Here is an 8,264-nt window from a genome sequence, read left to right on the forward strand (position 1 = left end):
TTATGCAGATTATGCAAGTTCAAGTGTCAACTCCGTGAACAACAATCCTGAAAAAAATATGAATGACTCGTACTACTAATAACAAGGAAGTATCATAGACTGATTAAAATAAAAATTAAATTAACACTGTTGTACTTATAGGTAAATTTATTTTTTTATCAAATGAGTGTGTTCAATAGCTGGGTTGCTTTTTCTGAAACCATGTGATTTATGAACTGTGAGGGTCACAGTACAAAAAAATTCTTTATTTTCTGGACCGCCTAGACGATGAACGTCACTCGAAGATAATCTTTTTTTAATGCTACAGGAATAGGAGCAGGAAAAATATTGGTCTCTATATTGACAACTGAAGAAGTCCGCGATACTGAACTTTGTTGATCGATTACATAAACTGCTTAAACACATTAAATTAATGATTTAATCGACCAATGAACAAAGTCGGCCAAGGATTTCTTTATATCAAAGAATCACAAAAGATTTAAAAAAATTGAATTTCCAACTAGAGACGAAATTGTTGCTTTTGTGGAGGGTTGTTTATGTGTTGTTGCAAACTTAAGTCATCATCCTCTTAAAAAAAAAAATGTTGCCATAGTGTTGTGATTGTGATTATGCCTCCGGCCTGTTGGGTAACGGTAATCAATAAAATAAATAAATAAATAAATAAATAAATAAATAAATAAATAAATAAATAAATAAATAAATAAATAAATAAATAAATAAATAAATAAATAAAGTGAGTAGATAAAACGTAAAAAAGGAAATTCTATTTGTTCGTTTTAATTCGATATTTTTTATTTTACTGAGTAATTTATGAAATTTACGCTAGCTTTTGTTATACATAATGTACCTAGGTGCTTTATAATGAATTAGTTGAAAGTGAAATAAACAATTTCACTGTAAAAGATTGTTTTTGTACGTCAAAATTAATCTTAGTGGTACGATCCAATTTTTACCGAACCGATGTGTATCTAGGTACAACCAAAAATACGCCAGGTGATAGGAAAAAAATGACCCAAATCTGAATTATTGGCTGCATAACCTACAACAGACAATTCTATATAGTTATTATTAGTTATTACACGAAAGATTGTAGGCGAAGATGGCTTCGACACAAATGAATTTGTGTGCCACGTTTTATTTACACAAAATCATTAATTGTAGTTCATTATAGTCGCAGAGAAATTTCTTTTTGCTATATAAATGTTAAAAAAGAACAAATGTAAAAGTGCTGACAGGTGTTTTTAAATAAAAAAATCTGCAAAAATAAGATCACTAGATCTCTGTGTATCAACTAATGTTCGGTTGTAAAAAGGTTCCTGTAACATTGCTATTGTGGGCTTGGCAAAATGCGCTATAGCTCCGTCTTGTTGTAAATAACCTACTTCTATTTCATTCTCGTGAATTTGTGGTATACAATATGCCAAAATTTTTGCTAATATCTAGCAAACGGTTCAGTAACCATAAAGAGGATGATTATTATTATCAAAGGATATAGGCCATATAGTCCGTCCAAATGCCAATTTTTTGAGGAAGAAAGGGAGTCTCAATATAAACATGGATTTTTGGTGCTCCATATTCTTATATTTTTAGAAGTAATATGTCCAAAAACTACCTAATCCTAGCTGGATTGACTGTAATTTCTACAGAAATGTGATTCGATAATGAAACCGTGTTAAATCATTTCTGAATATTGCTCGGCAAATTACATAATATCAAAACTGAGCATACTCGACGATGTTGTTGGACATTCTTCCCGGAATTCGTTCCAAGCCGCTTGAATCGAGTCCTCCCACACGCCGTTTGCATTCTATCCAGTTGAAAAATATGACTCAATAAACGCTTTCTACTCCAATGGAAATGCCTGTGGTTGAAGGGTCGTGAATGTAATTGAAGGAGCTTTAGGAAGGGAAAACTTTATTTCTTTTCTTTTGAATCGAAAAACATGAAGACTTAAAATTATTGTTTTATCGTCACCATAGAGGCGATGATTTTTTTGACCGCAGCCCTGGTGATGCGACGCTACATGCCATTTATGAGGGAATACACAAATACGCAAAAAAAATAAGAAAAGTAAGGTTAGAAAGGACGATTCGTGTGACAGTTGTTAAAGTCGCAGTGATATTGACTGAAAGTAGTGAAAGTTAACAAGTTGTTTATAAGGATTTGTGTTTTGGATTTTTGAGTGTTTATTTAAAATATTGAAAAAATTTGTCGAAGATTATTTCGACAGAACTTCCCTCGCCCATAAAATACAGTACATCAAATCCAGCTGAAAAATTGTAAGATTTGATTTTGTGAATTTATTTTTTTATTATTTAAGTTAAAATAAAGATATGTATGTAATGTTCAAGTAGGTAAATGTAAAGAAGCATGCTGGTGCTTGTTTCAAATGAGCTTTTCCATTACAAAATAGATAGATACAGTGTAGTCCTGTAGTACTAATAATAACACAAAAGTATTCCCAAATTTTCAGGAAAATGGGGTAAGTCGTTCTTGAATCTTGATTTAATGAATAAAATAACGAAAGAGTTTAATAAACGCATATATAAGTATAAGTACTCGTAGTTTAAGACCAATAACAATAACGCTTTTCGAGAGTGTACACGTGAGAGTGAAACAGAGAAACTAAGCTAAACGACATTTTCTACAAATTCCAATAACCCGAGCACAGTGCGATGGTTCAGACTGTTTCACTACTTCGACTTCCGCTTATTAAATAAAAACTTTGCATTTTACTTTGATTTGCGTTAATTATAACTTGTCTACGGGAGGCAAATATTTCTCTAAGGTAGGCTTAGCCTCCCCCTGCCTAGAGGTCATGAGACGTCGAGAAATTTGATGGTACACACACAGTCGCCAGATGTTACTATTACTATTCTTTCTTAGCTTTACCTTAATAAAGAAAAATGGACTCTTAGCAATAACTTGAAGTGTTTATGTTTATACATCAGAAGAATGTTACGTAGAAATTAGTTTGCTTTGAACGAGTTTTCTTCAAAACTGGGCCGATTGTTGTCAACGTTCGTATTTATATTAGGAGTAACATGTAGATGGTAAAACGCTAACCAAAATTTGTCTAATTATCTCCACCAATAATGTGATTACGTCACTTCAAAATTGTACATAGCAAATTGGTTTTAAATTCGCACCGTGAGAGCAATACTCACGTAAGTCAAAATTTGCCGAATTCTTAAATTTATCATTAATGCATAAAAAAGTTAATGTAGTTTTAGTATATGTAAGTATAAACGGTTTTTAATAGTTGCGTAATGCTCAAATTCATCAAAATGTTTGTATTGTATTTCCGAACATTACGTGTGCACTCAATGCAAGACTGCCGTATCTCAAAACTAAGTGAAATGCAAGTAAGCTATGAAGCTATGAGATTTCAGTCGATGTTGATAATCTGATACTCCTACTAATTTAGGTACAAATTGAACACAACAAATGCACAATGTCTTCTGACATAGTTAAGAATTGACCGAAAACTGGAAATCAATTTTTCTTTGAATAGGAAGGGTAGGAAAGTTAATTAGAGCGAAATAAAAAATTTAAAATTTGTCAAAAATTACGATGGAATTTTGTAACTTCGCATAGAAAGGAAGTATATCAAGAAATAATAGTCAATCAATTCCTGAACATCACGACAACGGCGGCATCAGACTTAAATGAAAATGATTAAACATTATTTATAAAGGTCCTTTATGTATAAAAAAACGAATTAAATAAAATTATAACACATTTTATAACAATTTAGCCATAGTACACTGGCCGGCAAAATAAAACCAGCCACCCTGAAAAATTTCGCAAAACGAAGCTTTAAAAATTATTAATTTAACTATTGATCGTTATTTTATCAAAGTTGAACCATTCACTATTGACATATAAGGTATAAATTAGCAAAAAAAAAGCCAATTAAACGCAGAATTAAATTTAATTTAACAAAATAACAGAAACAGAGCGACACTTTGAAAGACGTCTGTAAGAGTTAACGGAATTATTTTCGCGTGAAAACGTTTATTAATTGCGAAACTTATAATCAAATGATGAAAAACACTATTTACAACAACAGCCTCCTTCATTGTTTTTTTTAAGAAAATATCGTACTTGGTCTGTTTCTGTTATTTTATTAAATTAAATTTAATTCTGCGTTTAATTGTCTTCTTTTTTGTGCTAATTTGTACATCATGTGTCAATAGTGAATGATTCTTTAATAAAATAACCATCACTAGTTAAATTAATAAGTTTTAAAGTGGTTTGGGAAATTTTTCAGGGTGGCCGGTTTTTTTTTGCCGACCAGTGTAGATGTTGAATGAATTAATACTGTGATCGTTTTGTGTTTTGTTATATTTTTTTCATTACAATGTGCTACTAGTTTGCTTTTGTCTTAAATTTATTAACACGCAAGCCAAAATATTTGATATGGTGTAGCAGTGCAATAGTCACGTAAGTCAAAATTTCTTGTTTTCTATAACGAGTAGAAGGTTCTACTCTAAAGGAATAAAAACACGATTAATAATAATAGATTGACAATACGACTATAACGTATTTCGAAGCCTTTGGTATTTAAGATACAAATAATATATAAAAACTTGGGAATTTTAAATCATCATTACTCAAAACACGCTGGTTTTGAGTTACGTGAGTATTGCTCTCACAGTGCGAATTGTATAAAGTAACATAGTCCTACATATGCAGTTTATGACTCCGTGTTGAGATTTTGCAGATGTTCTAAGGTTATGATAGTCATGATAAATTTTTAATCAAAATATATTTAGTTATCCCCTACAAAAAATTGATCACGTCAGTTCAAAATCTAATATGTGTAAAATGTGATCAGTCTATACTTGTATTTTATCATTGCATTCATATTTTTTAGGTTTGCTTATACAGGGTGATTCAAAAAAATTAATAAATCAGTCAATTTATTTTATTGAATAAATCAAAAATTGCAGAACTGAATGCTTTGAAATCTTGCAGACGTTTTAAAGTCATTGTAAGCATGGTAAATTGTTAATCAAAATAAATCTGTTTATTCCCTCAAAAAATTGATGAAGTTATCTCAAAATTTTGCCGAATAAATTCTACCCAAAATATGCAAAATGTGATGAGTTTTTACTTGTGATTCATCATTGCATTAATATTTTTTATTGATCAAATTAAGAACGAGTCAATTTTCCCGAAAATGTGAAAATAAACATCTTTATTTAATAAGAATTATAATAATGATATTCAGAACATTTTGTTGATTGTATTCAAATCAAACTAATTTCAAGTTGTTTTTCTATAATAATAAGGACAAGCTAAGGACGTACAGTAATGGAGTCCATCGGGTCATATCTTCGATATTTCATAACCCCTAGACAAGGTCGTAGCTAGGGGGATGCTAGGGGGAGGCTAGGGGGTGCTAAATCTCCCTTATATCTAAGCAGAAGTCAGAGAAATAAAAAATCTGGACCGTCGACATCGTGATCCGGTTATTGCAATACCTAGAAGACATCTTTTAGTTTAGTTTCTGTTTCACTCTCACGTCTACAGGTTGATACGTGTTATCGCTATTTGTCTTAAATTACAAGTACCATAAATTATTTTCAGTTCAGTCTTTAATCACACCTCTGGTATTACATATAACCACTATTCAAGAATAACAATAATACAATACTTTTATTATTAGTATTACAATGCATCTATCCAAACTGATACATGCATCTTTGCAAAAATATGGATGACATCAACACAAAATTTTGTAATAGAAAAACTCACTTGTAACAAACGGTTAGCACGTTTCTTTACTTTTATTCACATATTAGATACATATTCTTATTTTAGCTTGTAAGGGTTGCCATAAAAAACAATAAAATTCGCACAAAATCAAGTTCTGTAGAAGTAATTTTCGACGAATTTGGCTAATCATCTCCACCAACAAACTGATGATGTTATTTCAAAGCATTCTATTTTAAAAATTTGTATATGTTATATAACAATATATTCCTACCAGTGTGGTGTACGAATCCCTTTTGAGTTTTTTCCCTAACCAAATTTTCGCAAAAACATTTGCAAAGTATAATATCATTTTACAACCAACACCGGATACAAGCTCTCGTAGTCGTGTTTGATACCGACGGGAACGCCGATTTGCGGTCGTACGTTTAGTGTCAAATTTCGCCGTTTCTTTTTTTTCTCCCTTGCATCGATAATACTCTATGAGTAGCATTATCAATAGTAGTACCCTGAGTAGGATGAATATTTGTGATAATTCAGACGATTTATTAGCTAAACGAGAATTGGGTTGCGCAACAACACAAACTGAGTTTACTAATAATAAAAGTCTGAATCATAAAAATATGCATCTTACGGATTGTATTTTCCATGTATTTAGTACTAAAATCAAAAATTATAAACAATTTTGTTCTCTATTTTTAATTCTTTTTGTACGAGACAATTCTTGGCAAAGTCAAAATATTAATTTGTTGACATGATCGTAACTATGGTATGTCAGGTTGAAAACACCGTTTTTTGTCCAAGCTACATCTCAATTATGATTGGTTCTTAACCTATATGCATGGAATAATGGATGTTAATCACGTTATCACAGGATTGTTTATTGATCTAATTAAGAACGAGTCATCTCAATATTTTTTCGAAAATAGAGGTATTTAATTATGATAAAATAATTGCTCAGGGGTTTGGGGGGTAGGAGGGGCTATTTACGCTGGTTCATCCGTTCACCAAAAAAAGAAGAATCGAGAATTTTTATGACTTTCTTTGTCTAGTTGGACCCGATTTGTTGTTTACAATATTTCACGTACACAACAATAACACTCATCAGTGATGTTGAAATACTGCACAACGAAAACTTATCACTCGTACTTGCGGAGTTGTGCTGCCTATAGAGTCCGTTACCACTTTATTTTAGAACTGGTTATAAAGGTAACTCAAAAAAATTAATGAATGAGTCAAATTATTTTGTAGATTAAATCAGGCACTGCAAAATCGAATGCTTTGAAATCTTGAAGACGTTGCCAAGTGTCATACAATTTTCTCCATAATGTGAGAATACGCAGCTCTTTATTTAATAATGAATAAGTAAGGATTATAATAATAATATTCAGAACACTTGTATGTTTATTTGACTGCTTACCGTTATTAGCTTAAAATTATATAGACAACCAACAATACTATATGAGCTCAATTCACAATAGCAAGACTGAGTAGAAAACGAACATAAGAAGGACCTATACGGTTTTTCCTTGAATACATGATTGATGATTGAATACAGAACTAGAATAGATCTTACAAATTGGCAGACAAAGCTAGTCAGTGTTTCAGTGTATGAAAAAAGATACCAAAAGGTTTCAGGAAATAGTACCAAATGTATAGTTTTCAAAGATTTGGAACCACCGCTTTTTGTTCCAACACAAACATATTCTCACATGTTTACAGTCGTCAATTATCATTAGTGTAAACTAGGAAAAGCAGTGCTGTGAACATGCCACCAACTCTATAGTAGGACATGGGTTGCAAAGCCAAAGGTTATCTATTTATTGGTCCTAACTAACGCACTCTCAAGTAATTGATGCAGCTCCTAAACACTTAGCTAACTTTACAAGGGAGGAAAGTTTCATAGGTTCATATTACTATAGACACCCTGAAATCTAATCTAATCTAATAACCTAGTAATTCACAATGGCGACACCAGAATGGGTCGTATATGTGCCTTTATTAGCGGAGATGACCATTTGTTTACAAATACAACAAAATACACATATCCACAGCGTCACGAATTGTAATAACTGAAGATTATCTCACAAAGGCTAAAGTTAAAATAAGGAAATTGCAATTATCACGGAAGAATGGAATCAGGAACTACAGATGTTAAACTCTGGTCCGCAGTTCAAGAGAGAAGAAAAACCGCGACTTCCGGCCTCATTTGGCAGGACATGAATCGTATTCTAAAGATCATGTGACGTGGAAGCGGTGTTAGTTCAATCAAAGCTCCATGATCTGGGAGTTGCCATAAATAAGATACATGAGATTCCCGAAATCAAATGAAAAGAAAGAAAAACCCAAATGAATGGAAACATATAAACTGGAACTATGAATTCATCTGAAGACCTGGGCCCGGTTAAGCTAAGTCCTCTCAATAGTACCTCATAATAGTATTAGTATGAGATTGTGATGAAATTTAGTTCAAAGCACTTCCTAGGGAGCTACCAAAATAATTCTCCTGCGTAAATTGTCAAGCTGAAAAATTAAAAACATGC

Source organism: Zophobas morio, unplaced genomic scaffold (genome assembly GCF_036711695.1).
Source record: "Zophobas morio isolate AGI-343-1 ecotype UQ-CSIRO unplaced genomic scaffold, CSIRO_AGI_Zmor_V1 ptg000030l, whole genome shotgun sequence".
Lineage (NCBI taxonomy): Eukaryota > Metazoa > Arthropoda > Insecta > Coleoptera > Tenebrionidae > Zophobas > Zophobas morio.